Below are 25,615 nucleotides of genomic sequence, written 5' to 3'. Positions count from 1 at the left end.
TTGAAGAAGGACTGAGAACTGGTTAAAATTTGAAGATTAAGAGCAATGTTTCTGTGCTTAAGCAAGAAGGAATGGGCCTTCTGACCCTGACGTGATTTGAACACACAACCTTCTGATCTGGAGTCAGACGCGCTACCGTTGCGCCACGACGTCAACTGGCACTGTGAGCTCTCACATTGATTCAGGACCAATGATTTCATATCCTAGAAAGACATTTCCATGGACAGCTTTTTTCCATGGACAGCTTTTTGTTCCAATAAAAACATTTCCAAGAAACAACCAACCTCTAAAAGTTACCTTTTTAGCCTTCTTTAATTTCTCCCCCTAAACTGAGGCTATCGGCAACTGCCTATCTGATAGTCCTGTCTTGCTCTTGAGAAACATTTCAGAAAGAAGACTAAGACAGAAGTAGGAAACTCAGAAAAGCTTATGTTCTGAAAAAATTGACATGAAAGCCAGTGATACCCTTCTTGAAGAAGGACTGAGAACTGGTTAAAATTATCAGGTTAAGAGCAATGTTTCTGTGCTTAAGCAAGGAGGAAATGGACTCCTGACCCCGACATGATTTGAACACAAAACCTTCTGATCTGGAATTAGACGCGCTACCGTTGCGCCAAGAGGTCAACTGGCACTATGCGCTCTCACATTGATACAGGACGTTTGATTACATATCCTAGAAAGACATTTCCATGGATAGCTTTTTTCCATGGACAGCTATTTCTTCCAATAAAAACATTTCCAAGAAACAACCAACCTTTAAAAGTTACCTTTTTAGCCTTCTTTCATTCCTCCCCCTAAACTGAGGCTATCGGCAACTGACTATATGATAGTCCTGTCTTGCTCTTGAGAAACATTTCAGAAAGAAGACTAAGACAGAAGTAGGAAACTTAATAAAGCTTATGTTCGTAAAAGATTGACATGTAGGCCAGTGATACCCTACTTGAAGAAGGACTGAGAACTGGTTAAGAGCAATGTTTCTGTGCTCAAGCAAGGAGGAAATGGACTCCTGACCCTGACGTGATTTGAACACGCAACCTTCTGATCTGGAATTAGACGCGCTACCGTTGCACCAAGAGGTCAACTGGCACTATGAGCTCTCACATTGATTCAGGACCTTTGATTTCATATCCTAGAAAGACATTTCCATGGACAGCTTTTTTCCATGGACAGCTATTTCTTCCAATAAAAACATTTCCAAGAAACAACCAACCTCTAAAAATTACCTTTTTAGCCTTCTTTCATTTCTCCCCCTAAACTGAGGCTATCGGCAACTGCCTATCTAATAGTCCTATCTTGCTCTTGACCTTCTTAGCCTTCTTTCATTCCTCCCCCTAAACTGAGGCTATCTGCAACTGCCTATCTGATAGTCCTGTCTTGCTCTTGAGAAACATTTCAGAAAGAAGACTAAGACAGAAGTAGGAAACTTAGGAAAGCTTATGTTCGTAAAATTTATTTTTACATGAAGGCCAGTTATACCCTTCTTGAAGAAGGACTGAGAACTGGTTAAAATTAGCAGGTTAAGAGCAATGTTTCTGTGCTTAAGCAAGGAGGAAAAGAGACTTCTGACCCCGACGTGATTTGAACACGCAACCTTCTGATCTGGAGTCAGACGCGCTACCGTTGCGCCACGAGGTCAACTTGCACTGTGAGCTCTCACATTGATTCAGGACCTTTGATTTCATATCCTGGAAAGACATTTCCATGGACAGCTTTTTTCCATGGACAGCTATTTGTTCCAATAAAAACATTTCCAAGAAACAACCAACCACTAAAAGTTACCTTTTTAGCCTTCTTTCATTCCTCCCCCTAAACTGAGGCTATCGGCAACTGCCTATCTGATAGTCCTGTCTTGCTCTTGAGAAACATTTCAGAAAGAAGACTAAGACAGAAGTAGGAAACTTAAAAAAGCTTATGTTCGTAAAAGGTTGACATGAAGGCCAGTGATACCCTACTTGAAGAAGGACTGAGAACTGGTTAAGAGCAATGTTTCTGTGCTTAAGCAAGAAGGAAATGAACTCCTGACCCTGACGTGATTTGAACACGCAACCTTCTGATCTGGAATTAGACGCGCTACTGTTGCGCCAAGAGGTCAACTGGCACTATGAGCTCTCACATTGATTCAGGACCTTTGATTTCATATCCTAGAAAGACATTTCCATGGACAGCTTTTTTCCATGGACAGCTATTTGTTCCAATAAAAACATTTCCAAGAAACAACCAACCTCTAAAAGTTACCTTTTTAGCCTTCTTTCATTCCTCCCCCTAAACTGAGGCTATCGGCAACTGCCTATCTGATAGTCCTGTCTTGCTCTTGAGAAACATTTCAGAAAGAAGACTAAGACAGAAGTAGGAAACTTAGGAAAGCTTATGTTCGTAAAATGTATTTTTACATGAAGGCCAGTTATGCCCTTCTTGAAGAAGGACTGAGAACTGGTTAAAATTAGCAGGTTAAGAGCAATGTTTCTGTGCTTAAGCAAGGAGGAAAAAGACTTCTGACCCCGACGTGATTTGAACACGCAACCTTCTGATCTGGAGTCAGATGCGCTACCGTTGCGCCACGAGGTCAACTTGCACTGCGAGCTCTCACATTGATTCAGGACCCTTGATTTCATATCCTAGAAAGACTTTTCCATGGACAGTTTTTTTCCATGGACAGCTATTTGTTCCAATAAAAACATTTCCAAGAAACAACCAACCTCTAAAAGTTACCTTTTTAGCCTTCTTTCATTCCTCCCCCTAAACTGAGGCTATCGGCAACTGCCTATCTGATAGTCCTGTCTTGCTCTTGAGAAACATTTCAGAAAGAAGACTAAGACAGAAGTAGGAAACTTAATAAAGCTTATGTTCGTAAAAGATTGACATGTAGGCCAGTGATACCCTACTTGAAGAAGGACTGAGAACTGGTTAAGAGCAATGTTTCTGTGCTTAAGCAAGGAGGAAATTTACTCCTGACCCCGATGTGATTTGAACACGCAACCTTCTGATCTGGAATTAGACGCGCTACCGTTGCACCAAGAGGTCAACTGGCACTATGAGCTCTCACATTGATTCAGGACCTTTGATTTCAAATCCTAGAAAGACATATCCATGGACAGCTTTTTTCCATGGACAGCTATTTCTTCCAATAAAAACATTTCCAAGAAACAACCAACCTCTAAAAGTTACCTTTTTTACCACACAACCTTCTGATCTGGAGTCAGACGTGCTACCGTTGCGCCACGAGGTCAACTGGCACTGTGAGCTCTCACATTGATTCAGGACCCATGATTTCATATCCTAGAAAGACATTTCTATAGACAGCTTTTTTCCATGGACAGCTTTTTGTTCCAATAAAAACATTTCCAAGAAACAACCAACCTTTAAAAGTTACCTTTTTAGACTTCTTTAATTTCTCCCCCTAAACTGAGGCTATCGGCAACTGCCTATCTGATAGTCCTGTCTTGCTCTTGAGAAACATTTCAGAAAGAAGACTGAGACAGAAGTAGGAAACTTAGGAAAGCTTATATTCGGAAAAAATTGACATGAAGGCCAGTGATACCCTTCTTGAAGAAGGACTGAGAACTGGTTAAAATTAGCAGGTTAAGAGCAATGTTTCTGTGCTTAAGCAAGGAGGAAATGGACTCCTGACCCCAACGTGATTTGAACACGCAAACTTCTGATCTGGAACTAGATGCACTACCGTTGCGCCAAGAGGTCAACTGGCACGATGAGCTCTCACATTGATTCAGGACCTTTGATTTCATATCCTAGAAAGACATTTCCATGGACAGCTTTTTTCCATGGACAGCTATTTCTTCCATTAAAAACATTTCCAAGAAAAAGCCAACCTCTAAAAGTTACGTTTTTAGCCTACTTTCATTCCTCCCCCTAAACTGAGGCTATCGGCAACTGCCTATCTAATAGTCCTGTCCTGCTCTTGACCTTCTTAGCCTTCTTTCATTCCTCCCCCTAAACTGAGGCTATCGGCAACTGCCTATCTGATAGTCCTGTCTTGCTCTTGAGAAACATTTCAGAAAGAAGACTAAGACAGAAGTAGGAAACTTAGGAAAGCTTATGTTCGTAAAATTTTTTTTACATGAAGGCCAGTTATACCCTTCTTGAAGAAGGACTGAGAACTGGTTAAAATTAGCAGGTTAAGAGCAATGTTTCTGTGCTTAAGCAAGGAGGAAAAAGACTTCTGACCCCGACGTGATTTGAACACGCAACCTTCTGATCTGGAGTCAGACGCGCTACCGTTGCGCCACGAGGTCAACTTGCACTATGAGCTCTCACATTGATTCAGGACCTTTGATTTCATATCCTAGAAAGATATTTCCATGGACAGCTATTTTCAATGGACAGCTTTTTGTTCCAATAAAAATATTTCCAAGAAACAACCAACCTCTAAAAGTTACCTTTTTAGCCTTCTTTCATTTCTCCCCCTAAACTGAGGCTATCTGCAACTGCCTAGGACTGAGAACTGGTTAAAATTAGCAGGTTAAGAGCAATGTTTCTGTGTTGAAGCAAGGAGGAAAAAGACTTCTGACCCCGACGTGATTTGAACACGCAACTTTCTGATCTGGAGTCAGACGCGCTACCGTTGCGCCACGAGGTCAACTTGAACTGTGAGCTCTCACATTGATTCAGGACCTTTGATTTCATATCCTGGAAAGACATTTCCATGGACAGCTTTTTTCCATGGACAGCGATTTGTTCCAATAAAAACATTTCCAAGAAACAACCAACCTCTAAAAGTTACCTTTTTAGCCTTCTTTCATTCCTCCCCCTAAACTGAGGCTATCGGCAACTGCCTATCTGATAGTCCTGTCTTGCTCTTTAGAAACATTTCAGAAAGAAGACTAAGACAGAAGTAGGAAACTTAATAAAGCTTATGTTCGTAAAAGATCGACATGAAGGCCAGTGATACCCTACTTGAAGAAGGACTGAGAACTGGTTAAGAGCAATGTTTCTGTGCTTAAGCAAGGAGGAAATGGACTCCTGACCCTGACGTGATTTGAACACGCAACCTTCTGATCTGGAATTAGACGCGCTACCGTTGCGCCAAGAGGTCAACTTGGACTGTGAGCTCTCACATTGATTCAGGACCTTTGATTTCATATCCTAGAAAGACATTTCCATGGACAGCTTTTTTCCATGGACAGCTATTTGTTCCAATAAAAACATTTCCAAGAAACAACCAACCTCTAAAAGTTACCTTTTTAGCCTTCTTTCATTTCTCCCCCTAAACTGAGGCTATCGGCAACTGCCTAGGACTGAGAACTGGTTAAAATTAGCAGGTTAAGAGCAATGTTTCTGTGTTGAAGCAAGGAGGAAAAAGACTTCTGACCCCGACGTGATTTGAACACGCAACCTTCTGATCTGGAGTCAGACGCGCTACCGTTGCGCCACGAGGTCAACTTGAACTGTGAGCTCTCACATTGATTCAGGACCTTTGATTTCATATCCTGGAAAGACATTTCCATGGACAGCTTTTTTCCATGGACAGCGATTTGTTCCAATAAAAACATTTCCAAGAAACAACCAACCTCTAAAAGTTACCTTTTTAGCCTTCTTTCATTCCTCCCCCTAAACTGAGGCTATCGGCAACTGCCTATCTGATAGTCCTGTCTTGCTCTTTAGAAACATTTCAGAAAGAAGACTAAGACAGAAGTAGGAAACTTAATAAAGCTTATGTTCGTAAAAGATTGACATGAAGGCCAGTGATACCCTACTTGAAGAAGGACTGGGAACTGGTTAAGAGCAATGTTTCTGTGCTTAAGCAAGGAGGAAATGGACTCCTGACCCTGACGTGATTTGAACACGCAACCTTCTGATCTTGAACTAGACGCGCTACCGTTGCGCCAAGAGGTCAACTGGGACTATGAGCTCTCACATTTATTCAGGACCTTTGATTTCATATCCTAGAAAGACATTTCCATGGACAGCTTTTTTCCATGGACAGCTATTTGTTCCAATAAAAACATTTCCAAGAAACAACCAACCTCTAAAAGTTACCTTTTTAGCCTTCTTTCATTCCTCCCCCTAAACTGAGGCTATCGGCAACTGCCTATCTGATAGTCCTGTCTTGCTCTTGAGAAACATTTCAGAAAGAAGACTAAGACAGAAGTAGGAAACTTAAGAAAGCTTATGTTCGTAAAATTTATTTTTACATGAAGGCCAGTTATGCCCTTCTTGAAGAAGGACTGAGAACTGGTTAAAATTAGCAGGTTAAGAGCAATGTTTCTGTGCTTAAGCAAGGAGGAAAAAGACTTCTGATCCCGACGTGATTTGAACACGCAACCTTCTGATCTGGAGTCAGACGCGCTACCGTTGCGCCACGAGGTCAACTTGCACTGTGAGCTCTCACATTGATTCAGGACCTTTGATTTCATATCCTAGAAAGACATTTCCATGGACAGCTTTTTTCCATGGACAGCTTTTTGTTCCAATAAAAATATTTCCAAGAAACAACCAACCTTTAAAAGTTACCTTTTTAGCCTTCTTTCATTCCTCCCCCTAAACTGAGGCTATCGGCAACTGCCTATCTGATAGTCCTGTCTTGCTCTTGAGAAACATTTCAGAAAGAAGACTAAGACAGAAGTAGGAAACTTAGGAAAACTTATGTTCGTAAAATTTTTTTTACATGAAGGCCAGTTATACCCTTCTTGAAGAAGGACTGAGAACTGGTTAAAATTAGCAGGTTAAGAGCAATGTTTCTGTGCTTAAGCAAGGAGGAAAAAGACTTCTGACCCCCACGTGATTTGAACACGCAACTTTCTGATCTGGAGTCAGACGCGCTACCGTTGCGCCACGAGGTCAACTTGCATTGTGAGCTCTCACATTGATTCAGGACCTTTGATTTCATATCCTGGAAAGACATTTCCATGGACAGCTTTTTTCCATGGACAGCTATTTGTTCCAATAAAAACATTTCCAAGAAACAACCAACCTCTAAAAGTTACCTTTTTAGCCTTCTTTCATTCCTCCCCCTAAACTGAGGCTATCGGCAACTGCCTATCTGATAGTCCTGTCTTGCTCTTGAGAAACAATTCAGAAAGAAGACTAAGACAGAAGTAGGAAACTTAATAAAGCTTATGTTCGTAAAAGATTGACATGAAGGCCAGTGATACCCTACTTGAAGAAGGACTGAGAACTGGTTAAGAGCAATGTTTCTGTGCTTAAGCAAGGAGGAAATGGACTCCTGACCCTGACGTGATTTGAACACGCAACCTTCTGATCTGGAAAAAGACGCGCTACCGTTGCGCCAAGAGGTCAACTGGCACTATGAGCTCTCACATTGATTCAGGACCTTTGATTTCATATCCTAGAAAGACATTTCCATGGACAGCTTTTTTCCATGGACAGCTATTTGTTCCAATAAAAACATTTCCAAGAAACAACCAACCTCTAAAAGTTACCTTTTTAGCCTTCTTTCATTTCTCCCCCTAAACTGAGGCTATCGGCAACTGCCTAGGACTGAGAACTGGTTAAAATTAGCAGGTTAAGAGCAATGTTTCTGTGTTGAAGCAAGGAGGAAAAAGACTTCTGACCCCGACGTGATTTGAACACGCAACCTTCTGATCTGGAGTCAGACGCGCTACCGTTGCGCCACGAGGTCAACTTGAACTGTGAGCTCTCACATTGATTCAGGACCTTTGATTTCATATCCTGGAAAGACATTTCCATGGACAGCTTTTTTCCATGGACAGCGATTTGTTCCAATAAAAACATTTCCAAGAAACAACCAACCTCTAAAAGTTACCTTTTTAGCCTTCTTTCATTCCTCCCCCTAAACTGAGGCTATCGGCAACTGCCTATCTGATAGTCCTGTCTTGCTCTTTAGAAACATTTCAGAAAGAAGACTAAGACAGAAGTAGGAAACTTAATAAAGCTTATGTTCGTAAAAGATTGACATGAAGGCCAGTGATACCCTACTTGAAGAAGGACTGGGAACTGGTTAAGAGCAATGTTTCTGTGCTTAAGCAAGGAGGAAATGGACTCCTGACCCTGACGTGATTTGAACACGCAACCTTCTGATCTTGAACTAGACGCGCTACCGTTGCGCCAAGAGGTCAACTGGGACTATGAGCTCTCACATTTATTCAGGACCTTTGATTTCATATCCTAGAAAGACATTTCCATGGACAGCTTTTTTCCATGGACAGCTATTTGTTCCAATAAAAACATTTCCAAGAAACAACCAACCTCTAATAGTTACCTTTTTAGCCTTCTTTCATTCCTCCCCCTAAACTGAGGCTATCGGCAACTGCCTATCTGATAGTCCTGTCTTGCTCTTGAGAAACATTTCAGAAAGAAGACTAAGACAGAAGTAGGAAACTTAAGAAAGCTTATGTTCGTAAAATTTATTTTTACATGAAGGCCAGTTATGCCCTTCTTGAAGAAGGACTGAGAACTGGTTAAAATTAGCAGGTTAAGAGCAATGTTTCTGTGCTTAAGCAAGGAGGAAAAAGACTTCTGATCCCGACGTGATTTGAACACGCAACCTTCTGATCTGGAGTCAGACGCGCTACCGTTGCGCCACGAGGTCAACTTGCACTGTGAGCTCTCACATTGATTCAGGACCTTTGATTTCATATCCTAGAAAGACATTTCCATGGACAGCTTTTTTCCATGGACAGCTTTTTGTTCCAATAAAAATATTTCCAAGAAACAACCAACCTTTAAAAGTTACCTTTTTAGCCTTCTTTCATTCCTCCCCCTAAACTGAGGCTATCGGCAACTGCCTATCTGATAGTCCTGTCTTGCTCTTGAGAAACATTTCAGAAAGAAGACTAAGACAGAAGTAGGAAACTTAGGAAAACTTATGTTCGTAAATTTTTTTTTACATGAAGGCCAGTTATACCCTTCTTGAAGAAGGACTGAGAACTGGTTAAAATTAGCAGGTTAAGAGCAATGTTTCTGTGCTTAAGCAAGGAGGAAAAAGACTTCTGACCCCCACGTGATTTGAACACGCAACTTTCTGATCTGGAGTCAGACGTGCTACCGTTGCGCCACGAGGTCAACTTGCATTGTGAGCTCTCACATTGATTCAGGACCTTTGATTTCATATCCTGGAAAGACATTTCCATGGACAGCTTTTTTCCATGGACAGCTATTTGTTCCAATAAAAACATTTCCAAGAAACAACCAACCTCTAAAAGTTACCTTTTTAGCCTTCTTTCATTCCTCCCCCTAAACTGAGGCTATCGGCAACTGCCTATCTGATAGTCCTGTCTTGCTCTTGAGAAACAATTCAGAAAGAAGACTAAGACAGAAGTAGGAAACTTAATAAAGCTTATGTTCGTAAAAGATTGACATGAAGGCCAGTGATACCCTACTTGAAGAAGGACTGAGAACTGGTTAAGAGCAATGTTTCTGTGCTTAAGCAAGGAGGAAATGGACTCCTGACCCTGACGTGATTTGAACACGCAACCTTCTGATCTGGAAAAAGACGCGCTACCGTTGCGCCAAGAGGTCAACTGGCACTATGAGCTCTCACATTGATTCAGGACCTTTGATTTCATATCCTAGAAAGACATTTCCATGGACAGCTTTTTTCCATGGACAGCTATTTGTTCCAATAAAAACATTTCCAAGAAACAACCAACCTCTAAAAGTTACCTTTTTAGCCTTCTTTCATTCCTCCCCCTAAACTGAGGCTATCGGCAACTGCCTATCTGATAGTCCTGTCTTGCTCTTGAGAAACATTTCAGAAAGAAGACTAAGACAGAAGTAGGAAACTTAGGAAAGCTTATGTTCGTAAAATTTATTTTTACATGAAGGCCAGTTATGCCCTTCTTGAAGAAGGACTGAGAACTGGTTAAAATTAGCAGGTTAAGAGCAATGTTTCTGTGCTTAAGCAAGGAGGAAAAACACTTCTGACCCCGACATGAGTTGAACACGCAACCTTCTGATCTGGAGTCAGACGCGCTACCGTTGCGCCACGAGGTCAACTTGCACTATGAGCTCTCACATTGATTCAGGACCTTTGATTTCATATCCTAGAAAGACATTTCCATGGACAGCTATTTTCAATGGACAGCTTTTTGTTCCAATAAAAATATTTCCAAGAAACAACCAACCTCTAAAAGTTACCTTTTTAGCCTTCTTTCATTTCTCCCCCTAAACTGAGGCTATCGGCAACTGCCTAGGACTGAGAACTGGTTAAAATTAGCAGGTTAAGAGCAATGTTTCTGTGTTGAAGCAAGGAGGAAAAAGACTTCTGACCCCGACGTGATCTGAACACGCAACCTTCTGATCTGGAGTCAGACGCGCTACCGTTGCGCCACGAGGTCAACTTGAACTGTGAGCTCTCACATTGATTCAGGACCTTTGATTTCATATCCTGGAAAGACATTTCCATGGACAGCTTTTTTCCATGGACAGCGATTTGTTCCAATAAAAACATTTCCAAGAAACAACCAACCTCTAAAAGTTACCTTTTTAGCCTTCTTTCATTCCTCCCCCTAAACTGAGGCTATCGGCAACTGCCTATCTGATAGTCCTGTCTTGCTCTTTAGAAACATTTCAGAAAGAAGACTAAGACAGAAGTAGGAAACTTAATAAAGCTTATGTTCGTAAAAGATTGACATGAAGGCCAGTGATACCCTACTTGAAGAAGGACTGAGAACTGGTTAAGAGCAATGTTTCTGTGCTTAAGCAAGGAGGAAATGGACTCCTGACCCTGATGTGATTTGAACACGCAACCTTCTGATCTGGAATTAGACGCGCTACCGTTGCGCCAAGAGGTCAACTGGCACTATGAGCTCTCACATTTATTCAGGACCTTTGATTTCATATCCTAGAAAGACATTTCCATGGACAGCTTTTTTCCATGGACAGCTATTTGTTCCAATAAAAACATTTCCAAGAAACAACCAACCTCTAAAAGTTACCTTTTTAGCCTTCTTTCATTCCTCCCCCTAAACTGAGGCTATCGGCAACTGCCTATCTGATAGTCCTGTCTTGCTCTTGAGAAACATTTCAGAAAGAAGACTAAGACAGAAGTAGGAAACTTAAGAAAGCTTATGTTCGTAAAATTTATTTTTACATGAAGGCCAGTTATGCCCTTCTTGAAGAAGGACTGAGAACTGGTTAAAATTAGCAGGTTAAGAGCAATGTTTCTGTGCTTAAGCAAGGAGGAAAAAGACTTCTGATCCCGACGTGATTTGAACACGCAACCTTCTGATCTGGAGTCAGACGCGCTACCGTTGCGCCACGAGGTCAACTTGCACTGTGAGCTCTCACATTGATTCAGGACCTTTGATTTCATATCCTAGAAAGACATTTCCATGGACAGCTTTTTTCCATGGACAGCTTTTTGTTCCAATAAAAATATTTCCAAGAAACAACCAACCTTTAAAAGTTACCTTTTTAGCCTTCTTTCATTCCTCCCCCTAAACTGAGGCTATCGGCAACTGCCTATCTGATAGTCCTGTCTTGCTCTTGAGAAACATTTCAGAAAGAAGACTAAGACAGAAGTAGGAAACTTAGGAAAGCTTATGTTCGTAAAATCTTTTTTTACATGAAGGCCAGTTATACCCTTCTTGAAGAAGGACTGAGAACTGGTTAAAATTAGCAGGTTAAGAGCAATGTTTCTGTGCTTAAGCAAGGAGGAAAAAGACTTCTGACCCCCACGTGATTTGAACACGCAACCTTCTGATCTGGAGTCAGACGCGCTACCGTTGCGCCACGAGGTCAACTTGCATTGTGAGCTCTCACATTGATTCAGGACCTTTGATTTCATATCCTGGAAAGACATTTCCATGGACAGCTTTTTTCCATGGACAGCTATTTGTTCCAATAAAAACATTTCCAAGAAACAACCAACCTCTAAAAGTTACCTTTTTAGCCTTCTTTCATTCCTCCCCCTAAACTGAGGCTATCGGCAACTGCCTATCTGATAGTCCTGTCTTGCTCTTGAGAAACATTTCAGAAAGAAGACTAAGACAGAAGTAGGAAACTTAATAAAGCTTATGTTCGTAAAAGATTGACATGAAGGCCAGTGATACCCTACTTGAAGAAGGACTGAGAACTGGTTAAGAGCAATGTTTCTGTTTTTAAGCAAGAAGGAAAGGGACTCCTGACCCCGACGTGATTTGGACGCACAACCTTCTGATCTGGAGTCAGACGCGCTACCGTTGCGCCACGAGGTCAACTGGCGCTATGAGCTCTCACATTGATTCAGGACCTTTGATTTCATATCCTAGAAAGACATTTCCATGGACAGCTATTTTCAATGGACAGCTTTTTGTTCCAATAAAAATATTTCCAAGAAACAACCAACCTCTAAAAGTTACCTTTTTAGCCTTCTTTCATTTCTCCCCCTAAACTGACGCTATCGGCATCTGCCTAGGACTGAGAACTGGTTAAAATTAGCAGGTTAAGAGCAATGTTTCTGTGCTTAAGCAAGGAGGAAATGGACTCCTGACCCCAACGTGATTTGAACACGCAAACTTCTGATCTGGAACTAGATGCGCTACCGTTGCGCCAAGAGGTCAACTGGCACGATGAGCTCTCACATTGATTCAGGACCTTTGATTTCATATCCCAGAAAGACATGTCCATGGACAGCTTTTTTCCATGGACAGCTATTTCTTCCAATAAAAACATTTCCAAGAAACAACCAACCTCTAAAAGTTACCTTTTTAGCCTACTTTCATTCCTCCCCCTAAACTGAGGCTATCGGCAACTGCCTATCTAATAGTCCTGTCTTGCTCTTGACCTTCTTAGCCTTCTTTCATTCCTCCCCCTAAACTGAGGCTATCGGCAACTGCCTATCTGATAGTCCTGTCTTGCTCTTGAGAAACATTTCAGAAAGAAGACTAAGACAGAAGTAGGAAACTTAGGAAAGCTTATGTTCGTAAAATTTTTTTTACATGAAGGCCAGTTATACCCTTCTTGAAGAAGGACTGAGAACTGGTTAAAATTAGCAGGTTAAGAGCAATGTTTCTGTGCTTAAGCAAGGAGGAAAAAAGACTTCTGACCCCGACGTGATTTGAACACGCAACCTTCTGATCTGGAGTCAGACGCGCTACCGTTGCGCCATGAGGTCAACTTGCACTGTGAGCTCTCACATTGATTCAGGACCTTTGATTTCATATCCTGGAAAGACATTTCCATGGACAGCTTTTTTCCATGGACAGCTATTTATTCCAATAAAAACATTTCCAAGAAACAACCAACCTCTAAAAGTTACCTTTTTAGCCTTCTTTCATTCCTCCCCCTAAACTGAGGCTATCGGCAACTGCCTATCTGATAGCCCTGTCTTGCTCTTGAGAAACAATTCAGAAAGAAGACTAAGACAGAAGTAGGAAACTTAATAAAGCTTATGTTCGTAAAAGATTGACATGAAGGCCAGTGATACCCTACTTGAAGAAGGACTGAGAACTGGTTAAGAGCAATGTTTCTGTGCTTAAGCAAGGAGGAAATGGACTCCTGACCCTGACGTGATTTGAACACGCAACCTTCTGATCTGGAAAAAGACGCGCTACCGTTGCGCCAAGAGGTCAACTGGCACTATGAGCTCTCACATTGATTCAGGACCTTTGATTTCATATCCTAGAAAGACATTTCCATGGACAGCTTTTTTCCATGGACAGCTATTTGTTCCAATAAAAACATTTCCAAGAAACAACCAACCTCTAAAAGTTACCTTTTTAGCCTTCTTTCATTCCTCCCCCTAAACTGAGGCTATCGGCAACTGCCTATCTGATAGTCCTGTCTTGCTCTTGAGAAACATTTCAGAAAGAAGACTAAGACAGAAGTAGGAAACTTAGGAAAGCTTATGTTCGTAAAATGTATTTTTACATGAAGGCCAGTTATGCCCTTCTTGAAGAAGGACTGAGAACTGGTTAAAATTAGCAGGTTAAGAGCAATGTTTCTGTGCTTAAGCAAGGAGGAAAAAGACTTCTGACCCCGACGTGATTTGAACACGCAACCTTCTGATCTGGAGTCAGATGCGCTACCGTTGCGCCACGAGGTCAACTTGCACTGCGAGCTCTCACATTGATTCAGGACCCTTGATTTCATATCCTAGAAAGACTTTTCCATGGACAGTTTTTTTCCATGGACAGCTATTTGTTCCAATAAAAACATTTCCAAGAAACAACCAACCTCTAAAAGTTACCTTTTTAGCCTTCTTTCATTCCTCCCCCTAAACTGAGGCTATCGGCAACTGCCTATCTGATAGTCCTGTCTTGCTCTTGAGAAACATTTCAGAAAGAAGACTAAGACAGAAGTAGGAAACTTAATAAAGCTTATGTTCGTAAAAGATTGACATGTAGGCCAGTGATACCCTACTTGAAGAAGGACTGAGAACTGGTTAAGAGCAATGTTTCTGTGCTTAAGCAAGGAGGAAATTTACTCCTGACCCCGATGTGATTTGAACACGCAACCTTCTGATCTGGAATTAGACGCGCTACCGTTGCACCAAGAGGTCAACTGGCACTATGAGCTCTCACATTGATTCAGGACCTTTGATTTCAAATCCTAGAAAGACATATCCATGGACAGCTTTTTTCCATGGACAGCTATTTCTTCCAATAAAAACATTTCCAAGAAACAACCAACCTCTAAAAGTTACCTTTTTTACCATACAACCTTCTGATCTGGAGTCAGACGTGCTACCGTTGCGCCACGAGGTCAACTGGCACTGTGAGCTCTCACATTGATTCAGGACCCATGATTTCATATCCTAGAAAGACATTTCTATAGACAGCTTTTTTCCATGGACAGCTTTTTGTTCCAATAAAAACATTTCCAAGAAACAACCAACCTTTAAAAGTTACCTTTTTAGACTTCTTTAATTTCTCCCCCTAAACTGAGGCTATCGGCAACTGCCTATCTGATAGTCCTGTCTTGCTCTTGAGAAACATTTCAGAAAGAAGACTGAGACAGAAGTAGGAAACTTAGGAAAGCTTATATTCGGAAAAAATTGACATGAAGGCCAGTGATACCCTTCTTGAAGAAGGACTGAGAACTGGTTAAAATTAGCAGGTTAAGAGCAATGTTTCTGTGCTTAAGCAAGGAGGAAATGGACTCCTGACCCCAACGTGATTTGAACACGCAAACTTCTGATCTGGAACTAGATGCACTACCGTTGCGCCAAGAGGTCAACTGGCACGATGAGCTCTCACATTGATTCAGGACCTTTGATTTCATATCCTAGAAAGACATTTCCATGGACAGCTTTTTTCCATGGACAGCTATTTCTTCCAATAAAAACATTTCCAAGAAAAAGCCAACCTCTAAAAGTTACGTTTTTAGCCTACTTTCATTCCTCCCCCTAAACTGAGGCTATCGGCAACTGCCTATCTAATAGTCCTGTCCTGCTCTTGACCTTCTTAGCCTTCTTTCATTCCTCCCCCTAAACTGAGGCTATCGGCAACTGCCTATCTGATAGTCCTGTCTTGCTCTTGAGAAACATTTCAGAAAGAAGACTAAGACAGAAGTAGGAAACTTAGGAAAGCTTATGTTCGTAAAATTTTTTTTACATGAAGGCCAGTTATACCCTTCTTGAAGAAGGACTGAGAACTGGTTAAAATTAGCAGGTTAAGAGCAATGTTTCTGTGCTTAAGCAAGGAGGAAAAAGACTTCTGACCCCGACGTGATTTGAACACGCAACCTTCTGATCTGGAGTCAGACGCGCTACCGTTGCGCCACGAGGTCAACTTGCACTATGAGCTCTCACATTGATTCAGGACCTTTGATTTCATATCCTAGAAAGATATTTCCATGGACAGCTATTTTCAATGGACAGCTTTTTGTTCCAATAAAAATATTTCCAAGAAACAACCAACCTCTAAAAGTTACCTTTTTAGCCTTCTTTCATTTCTCCCCCTAAACTGAGGCTATCTGCAACTGCCTAGGACTGAGAACTGGTTAAAATTAGCAGGTTAAGAGCAATGTTTCTGTGTTGAAGCAAGGAGGAAAAAGACTTCTGACCCCGACGTGATTTGAACACGCAACTTTCTGATCTGGAGTCAGACGCGCTACCGTTGCGCCACGAGGTCAACTTGAACTGTGAGCTCTCACATTGATTCAGGACCTTTGATTTCATATCCCGGAAAGACATTTCCATGGACAGCTTTTTTCCATGGACAGCGATTTGTTCCAATAAAAACATTTCCAAGAAACAACCAACCTCTAAAAGTTACCTTTTTAGCCTTCTTTCATTCCTCCCCCTAAACTGAGGCTATCGGCAACTGCCTATCTGATAGTCCTGTCTTGCTCTTTAGAAACATTTCAGAAAGAAGACTAAGACAGAAGTAGGAAACTTAATAAAGCTTATGTTCGTAAAAGATCGACATGAAGGCCAGTGATACCCTACTTGAAGAAGGACTGAGAACTGGTTAAGAGCAATGTTTCTGTGCTTAAGCAAGGAGGAAATGGACTCCTGACCCTGACGTGATTTGAACACGCAACCTTCTGATCTGGAATTAGACGCGCTACCGTTGCGCCAAGAGGTCAACTTGGACTGTGAGCTCTCACATTGATTCAGGACCTTTGATTTCATATCCTAGAAAGACATTTCCATGGACAGCTTTTTTCCATGGACAGCTATTTGTTCCAATAAAAACATTTCCAAGAAACAACCAACCTCTAAAAGTTACCTTTTTAGCCTTCTTTCATTTCTCCCCCTAAACTGAGGCTATCGGCAACTGCCTAGGACTGAGAACTGGTTAAAATTAGCAGGTTAAGAGCAATGTTTCTGTGTTGAAGCAAGGAGGAAAAAGACTTCTGACCCCGACGTGATTTGAACACGCAACCTTCTGATCTGGAGTCAGACGCGCTACCGTTGCGCCACGAGGTCAACTTGAACTGTGAGCTCTCACATTGATTCAGGACCTTTGATTTCATATCCTGGAAAGACATTTCCATGGACAGCTTTTTTCCATGGACAGCGATTTGTTCCAATAAAAACATTTCCAAGAAACAACCAACCTCTAAAAGTTACCTTTTTAGCCTTCTTTCATTCCTCCCCCTAAACTGAGGCTATCGGCAACTGCCTATCTGATAGTCCTGTCTTGCTCTTTAGAAACATTTCAGAAAGAAGACTAAGACAGAAGTAGGAAACTTAATAAAGCTTATGTTCGTAAAAGATTGACATGAAGGCCAGTGATACCCTACTTGAAGAAGGACTGGGAACTGGTTAAGAGCAATGTTTCTGTGCTTAAGCAAGGAGGAAATGGACTCCTGACCCTGACGTGATTTGAACACGCAACCTTCTGATCTTGAACTAGACGCGCTACCGTTGCGCCAAGAGGTCAACTGGGACTATGAGCTCTCACATTTATTCAGGACCTTTGATTTCATATCCTAGAAAGACATTTCCATGGACAGCTTTTTTCCATGGACAGCTATTTGTTCCAATAAAAACATTTCCAAGAAACAACCAACCTCTAAAAGTTACCTTTTTAGCCTTCTTTCATTCCTCCCCCTAAACTGAGGCTATCGGCAACTGCCTATCTGATAGTCCTGTCTTGCTCTTGAGAAACATTTCAGAAAGAAGACTAAGACAGAAGTAGGAAACTTAAGAAAGCTTATGTTCGTAAAATTTATTTTTACATGAAGGCCAGTTATGCCCTTCTTGAAGAAGGACTGAGAACTGGTTAAAATTAGCAGGTTAAGAGCAATGTTTCTGTGCTTAAGCAAGGAGGAAAAAGACTTCTGATCCCGACGTGATTTGAACACGCAACCTTCTGATCTGGAGTCAGACGCGCTACCGTTGCGCCACGAGGTCAACTTGCACTGTGAGCTCTCACATTGATTCAGGACCTTTGATTTCATATCCTAGAAAGACATTTCCATGGACAGCTTTTTTCCATGGACAGCTTTTTGTTCCAATAAAAATATTTCCAAGAAACAACCAACCTTTAAAAGTTACCTTTTTAGCCTTCTTTCATTCCTCCCCCTAAACTGAGGCTATCGGCAACTGCCTATCTGATAGTCCTGTCTTGCTCTTGAGAAACATTTCAGAAAGAAGACTAAGACAGAAGTAGGAAACTTAGGAAAACTTATGTTCGTAAAATTTTTTTTACATGAAGGCCAGTTATACCCTTCTTGAAGAAGGACTGAGAACTGGTTAAAATTAGCAGGTTAAGAGCAATGTTTCTGTGCTTAAGCAAGGAGGAAAAAGACTTCTGACCCCCACGTGATTTGAACACGCAACTTTCTGATCTGGAGTCAGACGCGCTACCGTTGCGCCACGAGGTCAACTTGCATTGTGAGCTCTCACATTGATTCAGGACCTTTGATTTCATATCCTGGAAAGACATTTCCATGGACAGCTTTTTTCCATGGACAGCTATTTGTTCCAATAAAAACATTTCCAAGAAACAACCAACCTCTAAAAGTTACCTTTTTAGCCTTCTTTCATTCCTCCCCCTAAACTGAGGCTATCGGCAACTGCCTATCTGATAGTCCTGTCTTGCTCTTGAGAAACAATTCAGAAAGAAGACTAAGACAGAAGTAGGAAACTTAATAAAGCTTATGTTCGTAAAAGATTGACATGAAGGCCAGTGATACCCTACTTGAAGAAGGACTGAGAACTGGTTAAGAGCAATGTTTCTGTGCTTAAGCAAGGAGGAAATGGACTCCTGACCCTGACGTGATTTGAACACGCAACCTTCTGATCTGGAAAAAGACGCGCTACCGTTGCGCCAAGAGGTCAACTGGCACTATGAGCTCTCACATTGATTCAGGACCTTTGATTTCATATCCTAGAAAGACATTTCCATGGACAGCTTTTTTCCATGGACAGCTATTTGTTCCAATAAAAACATTTCCAAGAAACAACCAACCTCTAAAAGTTACCTTTTTAGCCTTCTTTCATTTCTCCCCCTAAACTGAGGCTATCGGCAACTGCCTAGGACTGAGAACTGGTTAAAATTAGCAGGTTAAGAGCAATGTTTCTGTGTTGAAGCAAGGAGGAAAAAGACTTCTGACCCCGACGTGATTTGAACACGCAACCTTCTGATCTGGAGTCAGACGCGCTACCGTTGCGCCACGAGGTCAACTTGAACTGTGAGCTCTCACATTGATTCAGGACCTTTGATTTCATATCCTGGAAAGACATTTCCATGGACAGCTTTTTTCCATGGACAGCGATTTGTTCCAATAAAAACATTTCCAAGAAACAACCAACCTCTAAAAGTTACCTTTTTAGCCTTCTTTCATTCCTCCCCCTAAACTGAGGCTATCGGCAACTGCCTATCTGATAGTCCTGTCTTGCTCTTTAGAAACATTTCAGAAAGAAGACTAAGACAGAAGTAGGAAACTTAATAAAGCTTATGTTCGTAAAAGATTGACATGAAGGCCAGTGATACCCTACTTGAAGAAGGACTGGGAACTGGTTAAGAGCAATGTTTCTGTGCTTAAGCAAGGAGGAAATGGACTCCTGACCCTGACGTGATTTGAACACGCAACCTTCTGATCTTGAACTAGACGCGCTACCGTTGCGCCAAGAGGTCAACTGGGACTATGAGCTCTCACATTTATTCAGGACCTTTGATTTCATATCCTAGAAAGACATTTCCATGGACAGCTTTTTTCCATGGACAGCTATTTGTTCCAATAAAAACATTTCCAAGAAACAACCAACCTCTAATAGTTACCTTTTTAGCCTTCTTTCATTCCTCCCCCTAAACTGAGGCTATCGGCAACTGCCTATCTGATAGTCCTGTCTTGCTCTTGAGAAACATTTCAGAAAGAAGACTAAGACAGAAGTAGGAAACTTAAGAAAGCTTATGTTCGTAAAATTTATTTTTACATGAAGGCCAGTTATGCCCTTCTTGAAGAAGGACTGAGAACTGGTTAAAATTAGCAGGTTAAGAGCAATGTTTCTGTGCTTAAGCAAGGAGGAAAAAGACTTCTGATCCCGACGTGATTTGAACACGCAACCTTCTGATCTGGAGTCAGACGCGCTACCGTTGCGCCACGAGGTCAACTTGCACTGTGAGCTCTCACATTGATTCAGGACCTTTGATTTCATATCCTAGAAAGACATTTCCATGGACAGCTTTTTTCCATGGACAGCTTTTTGTTCCAATAAAAATATTTCCAAGAAACAACCAACCTTTAAAAGTTACCTTTTTAGCCTTCTTTCATTCCTCCCCCTAAACTGAGGCTATCGGCAACTGCCTATCTGATAGTCCTGTCTTGCTCTTGAGAAACATTTCAGAAAGAAGACTAAGACAGAAGTAGGAAACTTAGGAAAACTTATGTTCGTAAAATTTTTTTTACATGAAGGCCAGTTATACCCTTCTTGAAGAAGGACTGAGAACTGGTTAAAATTAGCAGGTTAAGAGCAATGTTTCTGTGCTTAAGCAAGGAGGAAAAAGACTTCTGACCCCCACGTGATTTGAACACGCAACTTTCTGATCTGGAGTCAGACGTGCTACCGTTGCGCCACGAGGTCAACTTGCATTGTGAGCTCTCACATTGATTCAGGACCTTTGATTTCATATCCTGGAAAGACATTTCCATGGACAGCTTTTTTCCATGGACAGCTATTTGTTCCAATAAAAACATTTCCAAGAAACAACCAACCTCTAAAAGTTACCTTTTTAGCCTTCTTTCATTCCTCCCCCTAAACTGAGGCTATCGGCAACTGCCTATCTGATAGTCCTGTCTTGCTCTTGAGAAACAATTCAGAAAGAAGACTAAGACAGAAGTAGGAAACTTAATAAAGCTTATGTTCGTAAAAGATTGACATGAAGGCCAGTGATACCCTACTTGAAGAAGGACTGAGAACTGGTTAAGAGCAATGTTTCTGTGCTTAAGCAAGGAGGAAATGGACTCCTGACCCTGACGTGATTTGAACACGCAACCTTCTGATCTGGAAAAAGACGCGCTACCGTTGCGCCAAGAGGTCAACTGGCACTATGAGCTCTCACATTGATTCAGGACCTTTGATTTCATATCCTAGAAAGACATTTCCATGGACAGCTTTTTTCCATGGACAGCTATTTGTTCCAATAAAAACATTTCCAAGAAACAACCAACCTCTAAAAGTTACCTTTTTAGCCTTCTTTCATTCCTCCCCCTAAACTGAGGCTATCGGCAACTGCCTATCTGATAGTCCTGTCTTGCTCTTGAGAAACATTTCAGAAAGAAGACTAAGACAGAAGTAGGAAACTTAGGAAAGCTTATGTTCGTAAAATTTATTTTTACATGAAGGCCAGTTATGCCCTTCTTGAAGAAGGACTGAGAACTGGTTAAAATTAGCAGGTTAAGAGCAATGTTTCTGTGCTTAAGCAAGGAGGAAAAACACTTCTGACCCCGACATGAGTTGAACACGCAACCTTCTGATCTGGAGTCAGACGCGCTACCGTTGCGCCACGAGGTCAACTTGCACTATGAGCTCTCACATTGATTCAGGACCTTTGATTTCATATCCTAGAAAGACATTTCCATGGACAGCTATTTTCAATGGACAGCTTTTTGTTCCAATAAAAATATTTCCAAGAAACAACCAACCTCTAAAAGTTACCTTTTTAGCCTTCTTTCATTTCTCCCCCTAAACTGAGGCTATCGGCAACTGCCTAGGACTGAGAACTGGTTAAAATTAGCAGGTTAAGAGCAATGTTTCTGTGTTGAAGCAAGGAGGAAAAAGACTTCTGACCCCGACGTGATCTGAACACGCAACCTTCTGATCTGGAGTCAGACGCGCTACCGTTGCGCCACGAGGTCAACTTGAACTGTGAGCTCTCACATTGATTCAGGACCTTTGATTTCATATCCTGGAAAGACATTTCCATGGACAGCTTTTTTCCATGGACAGCGATTTGTTCCAATAAAAACATTTCCAAGAAACAACCAACCTCTAAAAGTTACCTTTTTAGCCTTCTTTCATTCCTCCCCCTAAACTGAGGCTATCGGCAACTGCCTATCTGATAGTCCTGTCTTGCTCTTTAGAAACATTTCAGAAAGAAGACTAAGACAGAAGTAGGAAACTTAATAAAGCTTATGTTCGTAAAAGATTGACATGAAGGCCAGTGATACCCTACTTGAAGAAGGACTGAGAACTGGTTAAGAGCAATGTTTCTGTGCTTAAGCAAGGAGGAAATGGACTCCTGACCCTGATGTGATTTGAACACGCAACCTTCTGATCTGGAATTAGACGCGCTACCGTTGCGCCAAGAGGTCAACTGGCACTATGAGCTCTCACATTTATTCAGGACCTTTGATTTCATATCCTAGAAAGACATTTCCATGGACAGCTTTTTTCCATGGACAGCTATTTGTTCCAATAAAAACATTTCCAAGAAACAACCAACCTCTAAAAGTTACCTTTTTAGCCTTCTTTCATTCCTCCCCCTAAACTGAGGCTATCGGCAACTGCCTATCTGATAGTCCTGTCTTGCTCTTGAGAAACATTTCAGAAAGAAGACTAAGACAGAAGTAGGAAACTTAAGAAAGCTTATGTTCGTAAAATTTATTTTTACATGAAGGCCAGTTATGCCCTTCTTGAAGAAGGACTGAGAACTGGTTAAAATTAGCAGGTTAAGAGCAATGTTTCTGTGCTTAAGCAAGGAGGAAAAAGACTTCTGATCCCGACGTGATTTGAACACGCAACCTTCTGATCTGGAGTCAGACGCGCTACCGTTGCGCCACGAGGTCAACTTGCACTGTGAGCTCTCACATTGATTCAGGACCTTTGATTTCATATCCTAGAAAGACATTTCCATGGACAGCTTTTTTCCATGGACAGCTTTTTGTTCCAATAAAAATATTTCCAAGAAACAACCAACCTTTAAAAGTTACCTTTTTAGCCTTCTTTCATTCCTCCCCCTAAACTGAGGCTATCGGCAACTGCCTATCTGATAGTCCTGTCTTGCTCTTGAGAAACATTTCAGAAAGAAGACTAAGACAGAAGTAGGAAACTTAGGAAAGCTTATGTTCGTAAAATCTTTTTTTACATGAAGGCCAGTTATACCCTTCTTGAAGAAGGACTGAGAACTGGTTAAAATTAGCAGGTTAAGAGCAATGTTTCTGTGCTTAAGCAAGGAGGAAAAAGACTTCTGACCCCCACGTGATTTGAACACGCAACCTTCTGATCTGGAGTCAGACGCGCTACCGTTGCGCCACGAGGTCAACTTGCATTGTGAGCTCTCACATTGATTCAGGACCTTTGATTTCATATCCTGGAAAGACATTTCCATGGACAGCTTTTTTCCATGGACAGCTATTTGTTCCAATAAAAACATTTCCAAGAAACAACCAACCTCTAAAAGTTACCTTTTTAGCCTTCTTTCATTCCTCCCCCTAAACTGAGGCTATCGGCAACTGCCTATCTGATAGTCCTGTCTTGCTCTTGAGAAACATTTCAGAAAGAAGACTAAGACAGAAGTAGGAAACTTAATAAAGCTTATGTTCGTAAAAGATTGACATGAAGGCCAGTGATACCCTACTTGAAGAAGGACTGAGAACTGGTTAAGAGCAATGTTTCTGTTTTTAAGCAAGAAGGAAAGGGACTCCTGACCCCGACGTGATTTGGACACACAACCTTCTGATCTGGAGTCAGACGCGCTACCGTTGCGCCACGAGGTCAACTGGCGCTATGAGCTCTCACATTGATTCAGGACCTTTGATTTCATATCCTAGAAAGACATTTCCATGGACAGCTATTTTCAATGGACAGCTTTTTGTTCCAATAAAAATATTTCCAAGAAACAACCAACCTCTAAAAGTTACCTTTTTAGCCTTCTTTCATTTCTCCCCCTAAACTGACGCTATCGGCATCTGCCTAGGACTGAGAACTGGTTAAAATTAGCAGGTTAAGAGCAATGTTTCTGTGCTTAAGCAAGGAGGAAATGGACTCCTGACCCCAACGTGATTTGAACACGCAAACTTCTGATCTGGAACTAGATGCGCTACCGTTGCGCCAAGAGGTCAACTGGCACGATGAGCTCTCACATTGATTCAGGACCTTTGATTTCATATCCCAGAAAGACATGTCCATGGACAGCTTTTTTCCATGGACAGCTATTTCTTCCAATAAAAACATTTCCAAGAAACAACCAACCTCTAAAAGTTACCTTTTTAGCCTACTTTCATTCCTCCCCCTAAACTGAGGCTATCGGCAACTGCCTATCTAATAGTCCTGTCTTGCTCTTGACCTTCTTAGCCTTCTTTCATTCCTCCCCCTAAACTGAGGCTATCGGCAACTGCCTATCTGATAGTCCTGTCTTGCTCTTGAGAAACATTTCAGAAAGAAGACTAAGACAGAAGTAGGAAACTTAGGAAAGCTTATGTTCGTAAAATTTTTTTTACATGAAGGCCAGTTATACCCTTCTTGAAGAAGGACTGAGAACTGGTTAAAATTAGCAGGTTAAGAGCAATGTTTCTGTGCTTAAGCAAGGAGGAAAAAAGACTTCTGACCCCGACGTGATTTGAACACGCAACCTTCTGATCTGGAGTCAGACGCGCTACCGTTGCGCCATGAGGTCAACTTGCACTGTGAGCTCTCACATTGATTCAGGACCTTTGATTTCATATCCTGGAAAGACATTTCCATGGACAGCTTTTTTCCATGGACAGCTATTTATTCCAATAAAAACATTTCCAAGAAACAACCAACCTCTAAAAGTTACCTTTTTAGCCTTCTTTCATTCCTCCCCCTAAACTGAGGCTATCGGCAACTGCCTATCTGATAGCCCTGTCTTGCTCTTGAGAAACAATTCAGAAAGAAGACTAAGACAGAAGTAGGAAACTTAATAAAGCTTATGTTCGTAAAAGATTGACATGAAGGCCAGTGATACCCTACTTGAAGAAGGACTGAGAACTGGTTAAGAGCAATGTTTCTGTGCTTAAGCAAGGAGGAAATGGACTCCTGACCCTGACGTGATTTGAACACGCAACCTTCTGATCTGGAAAAAGACGCGCTACCGTTGCGCCAAGAGGTCAACTGGCACTATGAGCTCTCACATTGATTCAGGACCTTTGATTTCATATCCTAGAAAGACATTTCCATGGACAGCTTTTTTCCATGGACAGCTATTTGTTCCAATAAAAACATTTCCAAGAAACAACCAACCTCTAAAAGTTACCTTTTTAGCCTTCTTTCATTCCTCCCCCTAAACTGAGGCTATCGGCAACTGCCTATCTGATAGTCCTGTCTTGCTCTTGAGAAACATTTCAGAAAGAAGACTAAGACAGAAGTAGGAAACTTAGGAAAGCTTATGTTCGTAAAATTTATTTTTACATGAAGGCCAGTTATGCCCTTCTTGAAGAAGGACTGAGAACTGGTTAAAATTAGCAGGTTAAGAGCAATGTTTCTGTGCTTAAGCAAGGAGGAAAAAGACTTCTGACCCCGACGTGATTTGAACACGCAACCTTCTGATCTGGAGTCAGACGCGCTACCGTTGCGCCACGAGGTCAACTTGCACTATCAGCTCTCACATTGATTCAGGACCTTTGATTTCATATCCTAGAAAGACATTTCCATGGACAGCTATTTTCAATGGACAGCTTTTTGTTCCAATAAAAATATTTCCAAGAAACAACCAACCTCTAAAAGTTACCTTTTTAGCCTTCTTTCATTTCTCCCCCTAAACTGAGGCTATCGGCAACTGCCTAGGACTGAGAACTGGTTAAAATTAGCAGGTTAAGAGCAATGTTTCTGTGTTGAAGC

The 25,615-nt window shown here is 41.5% G+C and overlaps 31 non-coding genes across 31 annotated transcripts; all 31 read right to left on the bottom strand.

Moving 5' to 3' along the window:
* Nucleotides 1-1,563: 1,563 nt before the first annotated feature.
* Nucleotides 1,564-1,635, bottom strand: TRNAW-CCA (transfer RNA tryptophan (anticodon CCA)). Its single transcript has one exon. It is a non-coding gene; the product is annotated as a tRNA-Trp (tRNA).
* Nucleotides 1,636-2,493: 858 nt separating this feature from the next.
* TRNAW-CCA (transfer RNA tryptophan (anticodon CCA)) lies at nt 2,494-2,565 on the bottom strand. Its single transcript has one exon. It is a non-coding gene; the product is annotated as a tRNA-Trp (tRNA).
* Nucleotides 2,566-4,178: 1,613 nt separating this feature from the next.
* Nucleotides 4,179-4,250, bottom strand: TRNAW-CCA (transfer RNA tryptophan (anticodon CCA)). Its single transcript has one exon. It is a non-coding gene; the product is annotated as a tRNA-Trp (tRNA).
* A 272-nt stretch (nt 4,251-4,522) lies between these two features.
* On the bottom strand, nt 4,523-4,594 carry TRNAW-CCA (transfer RNA tryptophan (anticodon CCA)). The gene has a single exon. It is a non-coding gene; the product is annotated as a tRNA-Trp (tRNA).
* Nucleotides 4,595-5,322: 728 nt separating this feature from the next.
* TRNAW-CCA (transfer RNA tryptophan (anticodon CCA)) lies at nt 5,323-5,394 on the bottom strand. Its single transcript has one exon. It is a non-coding gene; the product is annotated as a tRNA-Trp (tRNA).
* Nucleotides 5,395-6,252: 858 nt separating this feature from the next.
* Nucleotides 6,253-6,324, bottom strand: TRNAW-CCA (transfer RNA tryptophan (anticodon CCA)). Its single transcript has one exon. It is a non-coding gene; the product is annotated as a tRNA-Trp (tRNA).
* Nucleotides 6,325-6,725: 401 nt separating this feature from the next.
* TRNAW-CCA (transfer RNA tryptophan (anticodon CCA)) lies at nt 6,726-6,797 on the bottom strand. Its single transcript has one exon. It is a non-coding gene; the product is annotated as a tRNA-Trp (tRNA).
* Nucleotides 6,798-7,525: 728 nt separating this feature from the next.
* Nucleotides 7,526-7,597, bottom strand: TRNAW-CCA (transfer RNA tryptophan (anticodon CCA)). Its single transcript has one exon. It is a non-coding gene; the product is annotated as a tRNA-Trp (tRNA).
* An 858-nt stretch (nt 7,598-8,455) lies between these two features.
* On the bottom strand, nt 8,456-8,527 carry TRNAW-CCA (transfer RNA tryptophan (anticodon CCA)). The gene has a single exon. It is a non-coding gene; the product is annotated as a tRNA-Trp (tRNA).
* Nucleotides 8,528-8,928: 401 nt separating this feature from the next.
* On the bottom strand, nt 8,929-9,000 carry TRNAW-CCA (transfer RNA tryptophan (anticodon CCA)). The gene has a single exon. It is a non-coding gene; the product is annotated as a tRNA-Trp (tRNA).
* Nucleotides 9,001-9,858: 858 nt separating this feature from the next.
* On the bottom strand, nt 9,859-9,930 carry TRNAW-CCA (transfer RNA tryptophan (anticodon CCA)). The gene has a single exon. It is a non-coding gene; the product is annotated as a tRNA-Trp (tRNA).
* A 272-nt stretch (nt 9,931-10,202) lies between these two features.
* TRNAW-CCA (transfer RNA tryptophan (anticodon CCA)) lies at nt 10,203-10,274 on the bottom strand. Its single transcript has one exon. It is a non-coding gene; the product is annotated as a tRNA-Trp (tRNA).
* Nucleotides 10,275-11,132: 858 nt separating this feature from the next.
* On the bottom strand, nt 11,133-11,204 carry TRNAW-CCA (transfer RNA tryptophan (anticodon CCA)). The gene has a single exon. It is a non-coding gene; the product is annotated as a tRNA-Trp (tRNA).
* A 402-nt stretch (nt 11,205-11,606) lies between these two features.
* TRNAW-CCA (transfer RNA tryptophan (anticodon CCA)) lies at nt 11,607-11,678 on the bottom strand. The gene has a single exon. It is a non-coding gene; the product is annotated as a tRNA-Trp (tRNA).
* Nucleotides 11,679-12,961: 1,283 nt separating this feature from the next.
* On the bottom strand, nt 12,962-13,033 carry TRNAW-CCA (transfer RNA tryptophan (anticodon CCA)). Its single transcript has one exon. It is a non-coding gene; the product is annotated as a tRNA-Trp (tRNA).
* An 858-nt stretch (nt 13,034-13,891) lies between these two features.
* On the bottom strand, nt 13,892-13,963 carry TRNAW-CCA (transfer RNA tryptophan (anticodon CCA)). Its single transcript has one exon. It is a non-coding gene; the product is annotated as a tRNA-Trp (tRNA).
* A 1,613-nt stretch (nt 13,964-15,576) lies between these two features.
* On the bottom strand, nt 15,577-15,648 carry TRNAW-CCA (transfer RNA tryptophan (anticodon CCA)). The gene has a single exon. It is a non-coding gene; the product is annotated as a tRNA-Trp (tRNA).
* A 272-nt stretch (nt 15,649-15,920) lies between these two features.
* On the bottom strand, nt 15,921-15,992 carry TRNAW-CCA (transfer RNA tryptophan (anticodon CCA)). The gene has a single exon. It is a non-coding gene; the product is annotated as a tRNA-Trp (tRNA).
* Nucleotides 15,993-16,720: 728 nt separating this feature from the next.
* Nucleotides 16,721-16,792, bottom strand: TRNAW-CCA (transfer RNA tryptophan (anticodon CCA)). The gene has a single exon. It is a non-coding gene; the product is annotated as a tRNA-Trp (tRNA).
* Nucleotides 16,793-17,650: 858 nt separating this feature from the next.
* Nucleotides 17,651-17,722, bottom strand: TRNAW-CCA (transfer RNA tryptophan (anticodon CCA)). Its single transcript has one exon. It is a non-coding gene; the product is annotated as a tRNA-Trp (tRNA).
* A 401-nt stretch (nt 17,723-18,123) lies between these two features.
* Nucleotides 18,124-18,195, bottom strand: TRNAW-CCA (transfer RNA tryptophan (anticodon CCA)). The gene has a single exon. It is a non-coding gene; the product is annotated as a tRNA-Trp (tRNA).
* A 728-nt stretch (nt 18,196-18,923) lies between these two features.
* Nucleotides 18,924-18,995, bottom strand: TRNAW-CCA (transfer RNA tryptophan (anticodon CCA)). Its single transcript has one exon. It is a non-coding gene; the product is annotated as a tRNA-Trp (tRNA).
* Nucleotides 18,996-19,853: 858 nt separating this feature from the next.
* On the bottom strand, nt 19,854-19,925 carry TRNAW-CCA (transfer RNA tryptophan (anticodon CCA)). Its single transcript has one exon. It is a non-coding gene; the product is annotated as a tRNA-Trp (tRNA).
* Nucleotides 19,926-20,326: 401 nt separating this feature from the next.
* TRNAW-CCA (transfer RNA tryptophan (anticodon CCA)) lies at nt 20,327-20,398 on the bottom strand. The gene has a single exon. It is a non-coding gene; the product is annotated as a tRNA-Trp (tRNA).
* An 858-nt stretch (nt 20,399-21,256) lies between these two features.
* Nucleotides 21,257-21,328, bottom strand: TRNAW-CCA (transfer RNA tryptophan (anticodon CCA)). The gene has a single exon. It is a non-coding gene; the product is annotated as a tRNA-Trp (tRNA).
* Nucleotides 21,329-21,600: 272 nt separating this feature from the next.
* TRNAW-CCA (transfer RNA tryptophan (anticodon CCA)) lies at nt 21,601-21,672 on the bottom strand. Its single transcript has one exon. It is a non-coding gene; the product is annotated as a tRNA-Trp (tRNA).
* An 858-nt stretch (nt 21,673-22,530) lies between these two features.
* TRNAW-CCA (transfer RNA tryptophan (anticodon CCA)) lies at nt 22,531-22,602 on the bottom strand. Its single transcript has one exon. It is a non-coding gene; the product is annotated as a tRNA-Trp (tRNA).
* Nucleotides 22,603-23,004: 402 nt separating this feature from the next.
* TRNAW-CCA (transfer RNA tryptophan (anticodon CCA)) lies at nt 23,005-23,076 on the bottom strand. Its single transcript has one exon. It is a non-coding gene; the product is annotated as a tRNA-Trp (tRNA).
* A 384-nt stretch (nt 23,077-23,460) lies between these two features.
* On the bottom strand, nt 23,461-23,532 carry TRNAW-CCA (transfer RNA tryptophan (anticodon CCA)). The gene has a single exon. It is a non-coding gene; the product is annotated as a tRNA-Trp (tRNA).
* Nucleotides 23,533-24,359: 827 nt separating this feature from the next.
* Nucleotides 24,360-24,431, bottom strand: TRNAW-CCA (transfer RNA tryptophan (anticodon CCA)). Its single transcript has one exon. It is a non-coding gene; the product is annotated as a tRNA-Trp (tRNA).
* An 858-nt stretch (nt 24,432-25,289) lies between these two features.
* Nucleotides 25,290-25,361, bottom strand: TRNAW-CCA (transfer RNA tryptophan (anticodon CCA)). The gene has a single exon. It is a non-coding gene; the product is annotated as a tRNA-Trp (tRNA).
* Between the last annotated feature and the right edge of the window lie 254 nt (nt 25,362-25,615).

The sequence above is a fragment of the Hyla sarda genome, chromosome 4 (genome assembly GCF_029499605.1).
Source record: "Hyla sarda isolate aHylSar1 chromosome 4, aHylSar1.hap1, whole genome shotgun sequence".
NCBI classification, from domain to species: Eukaryota; Metazoa; Chordata; class Amphibia; order Anura; family Hylidae; genus Hyla; species Hyla sarda.
Note: the sequence above shows the minus strand (reverse complement) of the source record. Positions and strands in the feature narration are given on the sequence as shown.